This window comes from Columba livia, chromosome 1 (assembly GCF_036013475.1).
Source record: "Columba livia isolate bColLiv1 breed racing homer chromosome 1, bColLiv1.pat.W.v2, whole genome shotgun sequence".
Taxonomy (NCBI): domain Eukaryota; kingdom Metazoa; phylum Chordata; class Aves; order Columbiformes; family Columbidae; genus Columba; species Columba livia.
In genome coordinates this window covers 135514339-135523086 of record NC_088602.1, presented here as the reverse complement: position 1 = coordinate 135523086, position 8748 = coordinate 135514339, and the positions used below count along the sequence as shown (strand labels likewise).

At 42.5% G+C, this 8748-nt stretch overlaps 1 long non-coding RNA gene across 1 annotated transcript; it reads right to left on the bottom strand.

Annotated features, from left to right (window-relative positions):
* Positions 1–599: 599 nt before the first annotated feature.
* On the bottom strand, positions 600–5948 carry LOC110362278 (uncharacterized). Its single transcript, XR_002419504.2, has 3 exons — positions 5853–5948; positions 2603–3041; positions 600–1755 (listed from the first exon to the last, which is right to left on the bottom strand). It is a non-coding gene; the product is annotated as an uncharacterized LOC110362278 (long non-coding RNA).
* Between the last annotated feature and the right edge of the window lie 2800 nt (positions 5949–8748).

Below are 8748 nucleotides of genomic sequence, written 5' to 3'. Positions count from 1 at the left end.
TGTAGGGGAAAGGGACCTGGGGGTCCTGGTGGACAACAGGATGACCATGAGCCAGCACTGTGCCCTTGTGGCCAGGAAGGCCAATGGCATCCTGGGGTGTATTACAAGGGGGGTGTTTAGTAGATCGAGAGATCCTTCCCCTCTACTCCACCCTGGTGAGACCCCATCTGGAATACTGTGTCCAGTTCTGGGCCCCTCAGTTCAAGAAGGACAGGGAACTGCTGGAGAGGGTCCAGCGTACAGCAACGAAGATGATTAAGGGAGTGGAGCACCTCCCTTACGAAGAAAGGCTGAGGGAGCTGGGTCTCTTTAGTTTGGAGAAGAGGAGACTGAGGGTTGACCTCATTAATGTTTATAAATATATAAAGGGTGAGTGCCACAAGGATGGAGCCAGGCTCTTCTCGGTGACAAACAATGATAGGACAAGGGGTAATGGGATCAAGCTGGAACACAAGAGGTTCCACTTAAATTTGAGAAAAAACTTCTTCTCAGTGAGGGTGCCAGAGCACTGGAACAGGCTGCCCAGGGATGTCTCCTTCTCTGGAGACATTCAAAACCCACCTGGACATGTTCCTGTGCCACCTCACTTAGGAGTTCCTGCTCCAGCAGGGGGATTGGACTAGATGATCTTTTGAGGTCCCTTCCAATCCCAAACATACTGTGATACTGTGATAAGGAAGGGCTCACATGAGAAAGGTGATGGGCTGAAAGCTTGTCTGGAAACTGATATGAACAATGCAGTGAACACAAGGTAATGTTCATAGTTACATGGAGAATTACATATAAGCCAAAGCTGGACGACCTTTATCTCATTATATTTACAGCAGGATCTGATGTTTTCATTTTCCCTTGATGCCACTTGGTGCCTGAGACAGTCCTGTTTAGAGCAGGTTTCATGGGCCTGAATGGAACAGGACAACTTGCTCCCCCAGGGAGCGCAGCCTCATCTGTGGTCATGCCAGATGCTCCGGTCCCTTCACCATCCTCCTTTCCATACCCCAGCAAGTCATCCCCTTCCTCCTACACCTGGGCATATATTGCAAGAAGGGTTCAGCAAACTTAATGTAAACAACAGTCTTTCCCAAGAAAGATTTGGACCAGTCTTGCCTCACACGGCACCCTAGAGGCTCACAGCCTACAACTGCAAAGCCTGGAGATATCCCACTGTACCCTGGAGTGGGGAGAGGAATATCAGATAAGCACAAGTCCAGCTGTTTGCAGCCCTGTCTCCTCTGTAGCGAACACAAGAAAACTCTAGCCCAGAAGCGGTCATGACTTTAAACTGACTGCTACTAACTCTGACTTTAAAGGTGGTAATTTTGGAAGACAACATAAGGCTTTGCAATACAATGTTCAGATGAGGATTTGGCAAAGCATAGTTCTTCTCACTGTCACAATCTATTCATCTCCCAGAGGGCAAGATATTTACCTATTAAAAAAGTGATAAGCTGCAGATTTTTTACTCTGTTTACTCATTGGGTTTTTTTGTGGGTTTTTTTGGGTTTTTTTTTGGAGTGGGAGGGAGATTTCCAACAAAACGTCACAGAAGACAATGTGATATTTCTAAACTGCTTTGTGTTGTCCTCTATTCAGTCGCTCAGTCCTTCACACAAGCAGGTAGTGGCTCCTGTGAACATGGAGAATGGCTCTGCTTGGTCTGAATACCATAATCACAAGTGGACTGGGGCATTCGCAGCAAATGTAGCTGCTCAGACCTGAGGAATGCACATTCTTTATAACAATTCAGTCTTGCATCTGCAGAAAGAAAACAAAATTAATTATCCACATGGCTGATTGCACAGCATAAATACCAAAGGCCAAACATTGTAAAAAGTATGCTGGAGAAATGTGCCAAGGGTATGGTACTATTAGCATAGAAATGTTTACAAAGTTAGCTTACAAACAGAGTTAAGGACAAAAGATTTGGATTAATTGCTGCTGCAATTAGCTGCATCAGGCAAATGCAACATTAATCATAAAGGTAAAGTGCTGCAGGAGTCAAATAATTTTTTGGGGAAAAAAAGCTGTGCCTTTCAATTTGATGGGGCTGTTTTGCTAACAGCAACAATCCTGATCCCTTATAGATCTCCTGTTTAACAGTATACAATTGATAGGGAATATCTGCAAAAATACTCAAGAAAGTCAGAAAATATGTATTAGTAGCATAAGTAGTTTTCAGAAAAGGTTTCTAGTTCTATTTTTTTTGTTTGCTTTCCTGTTTTGTCCTCTTCTCTGTACCCTCAGTTGCAGAAGAGTTACTCAGAAACAAGAAAAAAATGCTCTCTCAACACCTCAAGAGATCATGTAAATATACAGAGGAGGGACATGCAGCAGTAATTCAGTCATATGTTTTAAACACCCAACACTAAGCAATGACCTTGTCTTGTGTCCCTCCCACCCCCTCCCAACACCTGCGTGGGCTAAGTAAAAATATATGACTTACATGAAACTCAGGCTACTGTCCTGGAGTAATAAAATGACAGAGAAGGAAGAGAAAAGGGGAATCCACTTAAGCCATTGCCAATCCACACAATGGGATAAGGATTTTTGTAGAACCCCTCTTTTTTACCTTTCTTTTAAATTATCCAAATGAGAGACATACCCAGCTTTCAGTCTGAAGAGGCAGTTTCTAGCTTCAGGGTCACTCCCTCACTCTTCAAGGGAAAACAAACAAAAGTAACAAATGCCCAGATATATCTTATCAAGAGTCAAGCCAAGGCAGATAACAGAAAACAGCCTTAACAAAACTGCACTATTTCAAGAACGGCAGACCGCTTAACGACTGCGAACACCAGGAGCTGATCACACTATCAAGAAGACTGACAATAAAGAGTCACTCTGGGTTTTTACACCCCAGCTTACATCATCTTCCCTGCTCATACACCAGTTGTTCCATAATCCTGCTAAAAATACTCCCAATGCTTATTTTCCTTAAAAACAAACCTACTTCTACACCAAGCCTCCGCATCCTCTGGCATGACTCAGCTACCTGCAGTTCTGCAAAGCTGCTGCTTAAATTTGGGTGCCATGAGAAGAAATCTCTATAAAAAGAAAGAAAAAAATCACATAAAACAAGTGGTTAGAAAAAAAAGCAATAGTATAAAAGTTTGACTCATAAGTGCTTCACCTTGTTGGTCTGTGCTATAGCTGGAAAGGAGGATAGGAGGTTTTAGCTCTTAAAAATAGGCAGGAGAATGGGTTTGCACCTTGTCTGACAGCACAGCTCTGCTGAGAGCTTGCGGCATGAGCGTCGCAGGTGCGCTGCCATCTCCCTTATTCCCCATCTCTGTATAGTCCTTTCACAATTTAACAGATTTATTTTCTTTCTTCTAATGAAAACATTTCAAAGGTGTTTCTGCCTTAGGTGTTCAAATGCAGAAGCAGCAAACAAAATCGCACAGAAAGGACTAAGGCTGGGTCTGTGGGGTGCTGCTTTTTGATACTGCAAGCTGAGGATGCAAGAAGAGATTGAAAAGGACTTGATGGATTCCTACATTTACACTATACCAGATAAAGGGTTATGAGAAATACATGTTCTTGTTCATAAGAATGAGTCATTTTCTAATTGCCTCGGATTAGTAAGAAATTTCCTCAATTCGCATGTGTCTTCAAAATTACCTTTTTTAATGCTTCTGAAATGCTTGGCAATGACTGCCCTCAGGAAAATGGGTTTTCAATCTGGAATCTGTGGCTTTTAGGTCTGCATGTGCACATATGTAGGTGGGTGTGTCAACAACTACAAAAGCAAGCTCAGGAAGGCTGGTTTGTTGGCTTATTCACAGAAAAGAGTCAATACTTTCACTGACCTTTATTATTGGTTTACAAATTGAAAAAGTTTGGAAATTGCAAGAGCTCTAATCCAGTCTAATCTTCCACTGGTGTTCCCAGGTGGGCCAGGATTTTTGAAAAAAAAAAAAATGAAAAGACAATTCATTTATGGAAAGGTCCTTGGAATAGTTTAAATAGTGATTATCTCACAGACTTCCTTTGCATTGACCAAATTATAAACAAAAACCAAACACCAACAAACAAAAAACCAGCCAACCAAACAAAACCCAAAACAGCCAACCAAAAAAATGTTTAGTAATTCCCTCTTTGATCTATAAGAATTATACTTCTATTAATAATGCATCATTTCCCCCTTGTTATGTTCATTTGCTGGAAACCTTTGCTGAAGAGTTCCCGATCATGGGCCTGGGTCTCTCCCAGCTTTAGCTCAAGACACTTCTACCTCTATTTCTTGGAAGCACAAGAGGGGAGCGTGTTTGGATGCAGGAGAGAGATTCAGATCTGATGGACTTGCAGCTGTCGTCACCAGAGAGGTAAGGGCTCCCAGGGATTTGTCAAGATGTCACACTTTAGCACTTGGCAATTCATTGATATCTAGTGTTTCACGTTGCACAAAATGGGATGTCAGGTGATCCATGTAGGACTTCCTAGGCTGGCCTGCTGATTTTTGGAGAATTTTGCAGTACCGTGTAGCAGTTCAGCAAGCTGTGGAGCTATGAAGACTGCAGAGCCTTAAAAAGCAGCTTTGTATTTGTTCCTAAATGAGATGTTCCGTTTTGCCTGCCTGATTACTGTGCTATTATAGCAAAATAAAACATACTATTAATAAACTGTACTATGAACTGGGCTGAAATATAATGAGTCAGTCTTTTAAAATAGTTTTCAGTAGAGAAATGTTTAGAATTAGCCAAACAATTTAAACATAATATACTTTTTAACTGTAGAGCTATGTGGGAGGCTCTAGCCTGAAAAAGAAAGGTGATAATGTGTGTTTTCACAAAGAACAAGTGAAAGCTTTCTAGAATTTAGATTGAAACTATATCTGTCAGTCCCAGAACTGTCACTGCCCAGTTTTGCTGTTTCATCACATTCACAAGTGGGACACGGGAATCTCAAACGTTTCTCGGGAACATTTTTCCTCTGGAATATATTCACTCCTCTCCTTTTCCACCCACTGCATCTTGATGCCAGGGAAAAAAAACGTGCTGTTTTTTTTTTCTTTAAGCCTTTGTTTCAAAATTTAACTGTGTATGAGTGTACATGTGTATCACTGACATCTACTGACCAAGTTGAAAACCACACTGTTTTCAGAGGGCAACTGTGTTCAGATGGATGTTTGAATGCCAAATGCAACAGTTGATGGCAGAATTTGGAGCTTCCTATTGTTCAGAGATCCTGAATCCAGACCTGTACTGTGGTGTTAGGTCATTTCTCCCAAGAAAGCCAGGCAGAAACTCCACTGCCAGTGTTGACCAGGTGTTGCTGCCTCATTCACTGCACTCATCCCAGTACATATGTACTTTATTTTCCAGACCTTTGAGGCTACAGGTCCCTTGTAGAGGGGCTGCACACACTGTGGGGGTGCAAGTGTGTGGCAGGGACAGCAGGGAAAGCCACCTTGTGCCCCTGCAGAGAGCTGTGTGGCAGCAGGCATGACCCGGGAGTAACTTCAGCCCCAAGGCCAGGCTGGAAAAATTTGCCTGAGCAAAACTTGTATGAACTGATACCTGCAGGCTAAGCACCTGATCCAGTTTTAGCCAGATACACATCACTCATTCTTGTGTGTTAGTAAATAAATAGTCTGTGGAGGAAGTTGGATATGCAGGTAACAAAGCTCTCTCCCAGGCTCCCTGATTAAAGATCTGTGAAAGTCAATAATAAACACAACATTGGTCATCAAAGCCCATTAACCCTTCTATGACTGTAGATTGTACAAAACACTTCAGAAGACCCATTAACCCTTCTCTGACTGTAGATTGTACAAAATTTTTCTGAAGAAGAGCTAAGAAAACATGTTGTAAGCCAGTGGGCATGTACCATGACTATTTGTGCATGGGTCTTACCTGTTCCAAAGCACAAATGCTTGAATTCTTTCTTCTGAAGTCTCTCTGGAAGTCGTGGAAGTTCCTACCACTGTCTAATATCTTCTTTATTTATCTGCTGAGCAAGTATTTAAACAAGGTATTAGACACCTGTAGAAACATCTTTTACTTTTTATCATTTTAAGTCTACTGTTTGTCACTTCATTGCACTATAAGAAATGAGAAAAACAACAGTCAAACTCACCTTATCTATACCATCTGTTACTTTGAGTAGCTTGAATTGTGTGATTCCTCTTTCTTTCAGGAGTCTGCCAGACCTCACTCTATTCATTGCTATTGCTTGCTATTCATTAATAATTTTTATTTCATCAAGGCAAGTTCTGGAATAATAAATAAATAAATTATAGTCCTTGTTAAAAATCAATGGGCAGATATGCTTATGCCAGGCTCAGCCAAGGCACTTTCCAAAGCACAAAGACTGCAAGCAATAAAGACCCATCCCTAGGTACAGAGCACAAAAGAGCTGCCCCGTTTGCTGTGGGTTGTCCCTGCTGCAGAGGCACAGAGCTGTTCTGCAGCTTGTGCTGACACATTGGAGCAGCCAGTCCTGGGAAGACAGAGAGCACCCTGATCCTGAACAGCGGATCCTGGAGTAAGAAAAAGGCAGAAAGGCCCAGAGGCCTCTGCAGAATGGCAGGGTGGCAAAAGGCCAAACAGAACGAAGCCCCAAACAGAACTCCACTGAAATGGAGCACAAGCCAGAACACGTCTCTGTCTCCATCTCCCTCTCTTCTTTCTAGCCAGAAAATCTGAGTTAAATATGAAGCATGATGCTAATGGGATGGAATACTCTCCTTGCTCAGTCTGGATGTCAGTCAAGCTCTGCCCCACCCATGCCCCCCTTCTTGATGCCTCATACCTGTAGGCAGAGCATTCAGAGACATTGGTTCCCAGACAACAACTAAGATAATAAGCTCTTATATTCTCTTTGTTCCCACTCAAAAACACTGGAAAGTCATTTGAAGAAAGACTTTAATACTGTCCTGGGATGGTTTTTTTCTTGTTCTCAAACTAAATCCAAACAATGACAGCTATAGCTACAAAAAAGAAAGGTTTCTAACTGTATGAAGAAAATTAATTTGCTTTTAGACAAACCAGCATGCTACCCTGCAAAAAAAGTCCCTCCATAACTCCCATGATACTTTTTCTTTGACTCCTTTTAATATTTAGAGGTAAAATCATCAGAACAAAAACATCTGTGTTATCAAGGAAAAGGTTTGTGCCATTATGAAGCATCAAATTTTCAAATCTGTTCCTAGCCACAATCTGTATAAGCAGTACAATTTCATTTTCCTCTTATGACTGTTATTGCACAGTGTGTTGAGGCTGGGTTTGGGGTTTTCTTGAGGAAGAGGGAGACAGGATTAAACATTTTGAAAATAGCTCCCAGAAAGTAGTAAGGAAAGCACCATGCTTGGGAAAATGGCTCCAGGCAGGGATGAGAAACCCTCTTGTCAGTGAAGTCCAGGCTTATATGGCCATCTTAAACTCCATACGCGTGTTTCTCATATAATTTACACAACAGAAGTATGGTTTGCATCCTCCATGTCATTATACTGGTGAGAAAGGGAGAGGTTCTTGCACAATGATGAGTAATCCCAGTCCCTGGCTGACCTGTCTGAGTTGCACGGAAAATCGCCCTCCCTTTAAAAGGGTTTCAACCGTATCGGTGCTCACCACGACTAATTTGTGTCCTTGGAGAGTGGCCATTCGGGGTCCGGGGATACCCAAGACTTTCCCCTTTAATTTATAGTAGCCAGCGTAGCTGCCACTAAATGAGTTGCACGCTGACCTTTGGTGGCAAAAATCCCCACAGAAACCTACATATAGTTCACTACCGCTTAGAAGCTTAAGCTTTTCTCTTAGATGGACGTGACAGCAAATCAGCAGGACAGGGAGCAGAGGGCTGGGCAGAAATTTCTGCTGCAAACAATCCCTAAAACTGGACCTGATAATTTGGTTGTGGAAGGCTGGCCAACCACTTTGAAGAAAAGTACAATGAGCAGTTCTGTATGTACTAATCCCACTACTGAACTTTTATTTTGCTTGTCCTTACACTGAGAGTGATGGATTATAATGATGTCACCTACATTAAACACAACTGTGGACATAATTATTGGAGATATTCAATTACAAGAGCTCTTGGTCAATACTCTCATCATCATAATCATCATCATCATCATCATCATCATCATCATCATCATCATCATCATCATCATCATAAGTAGGTGCTGATTCAGTATCTCCTGCCCAAAAGCTTGACTGTGAGACTGTCTTTCACAGAGGGACTGTTGTGGTTCTATGCATGTCTGCTATGACACAGCACAACCGCATGTGAAAGAACTTCGCTTCAAGGAAGCAAGTGTGTGTACCCTAAAAACACATCCATCTTGTGCTCTGCACTAGTGCTCATCCCTTGGTGTGCATCTACTGTCTTGCTCGCCGAAGAGTCCTTGTCCCGGTTGCTGTGAACCTGACTTCAGGTCTCCATATCTGAATTTTTATTTACTTACATGTGTGTATGTGCAGGTTGTATTTAAATTACATAATCACATTAGTTCATTTATTATAAAATTTCATTAATTTGATATTTAGTATTATAAAGTAACTGGGGCATGAGCAGGTTCGTGGAACAGGAGAGATGGAAGCGCTTCCCCTGGGATTTCCTGGCACCAAGTTTCCAGTCAGAAGAGCGGTCTCCTCTGCTGCGGACTGTGCTGGGAGAGGACATGGTGCAGGGGCAGCTCACCCCTCAGCCTGCCCTTTGCTCCAGGAGCTGCTATGGACGTCAAGGGCTGCCAGGACCCAAGGTCCAAGCAGGTCAGTGCTGACGACAGGACATCACAGGGAGCAGAGT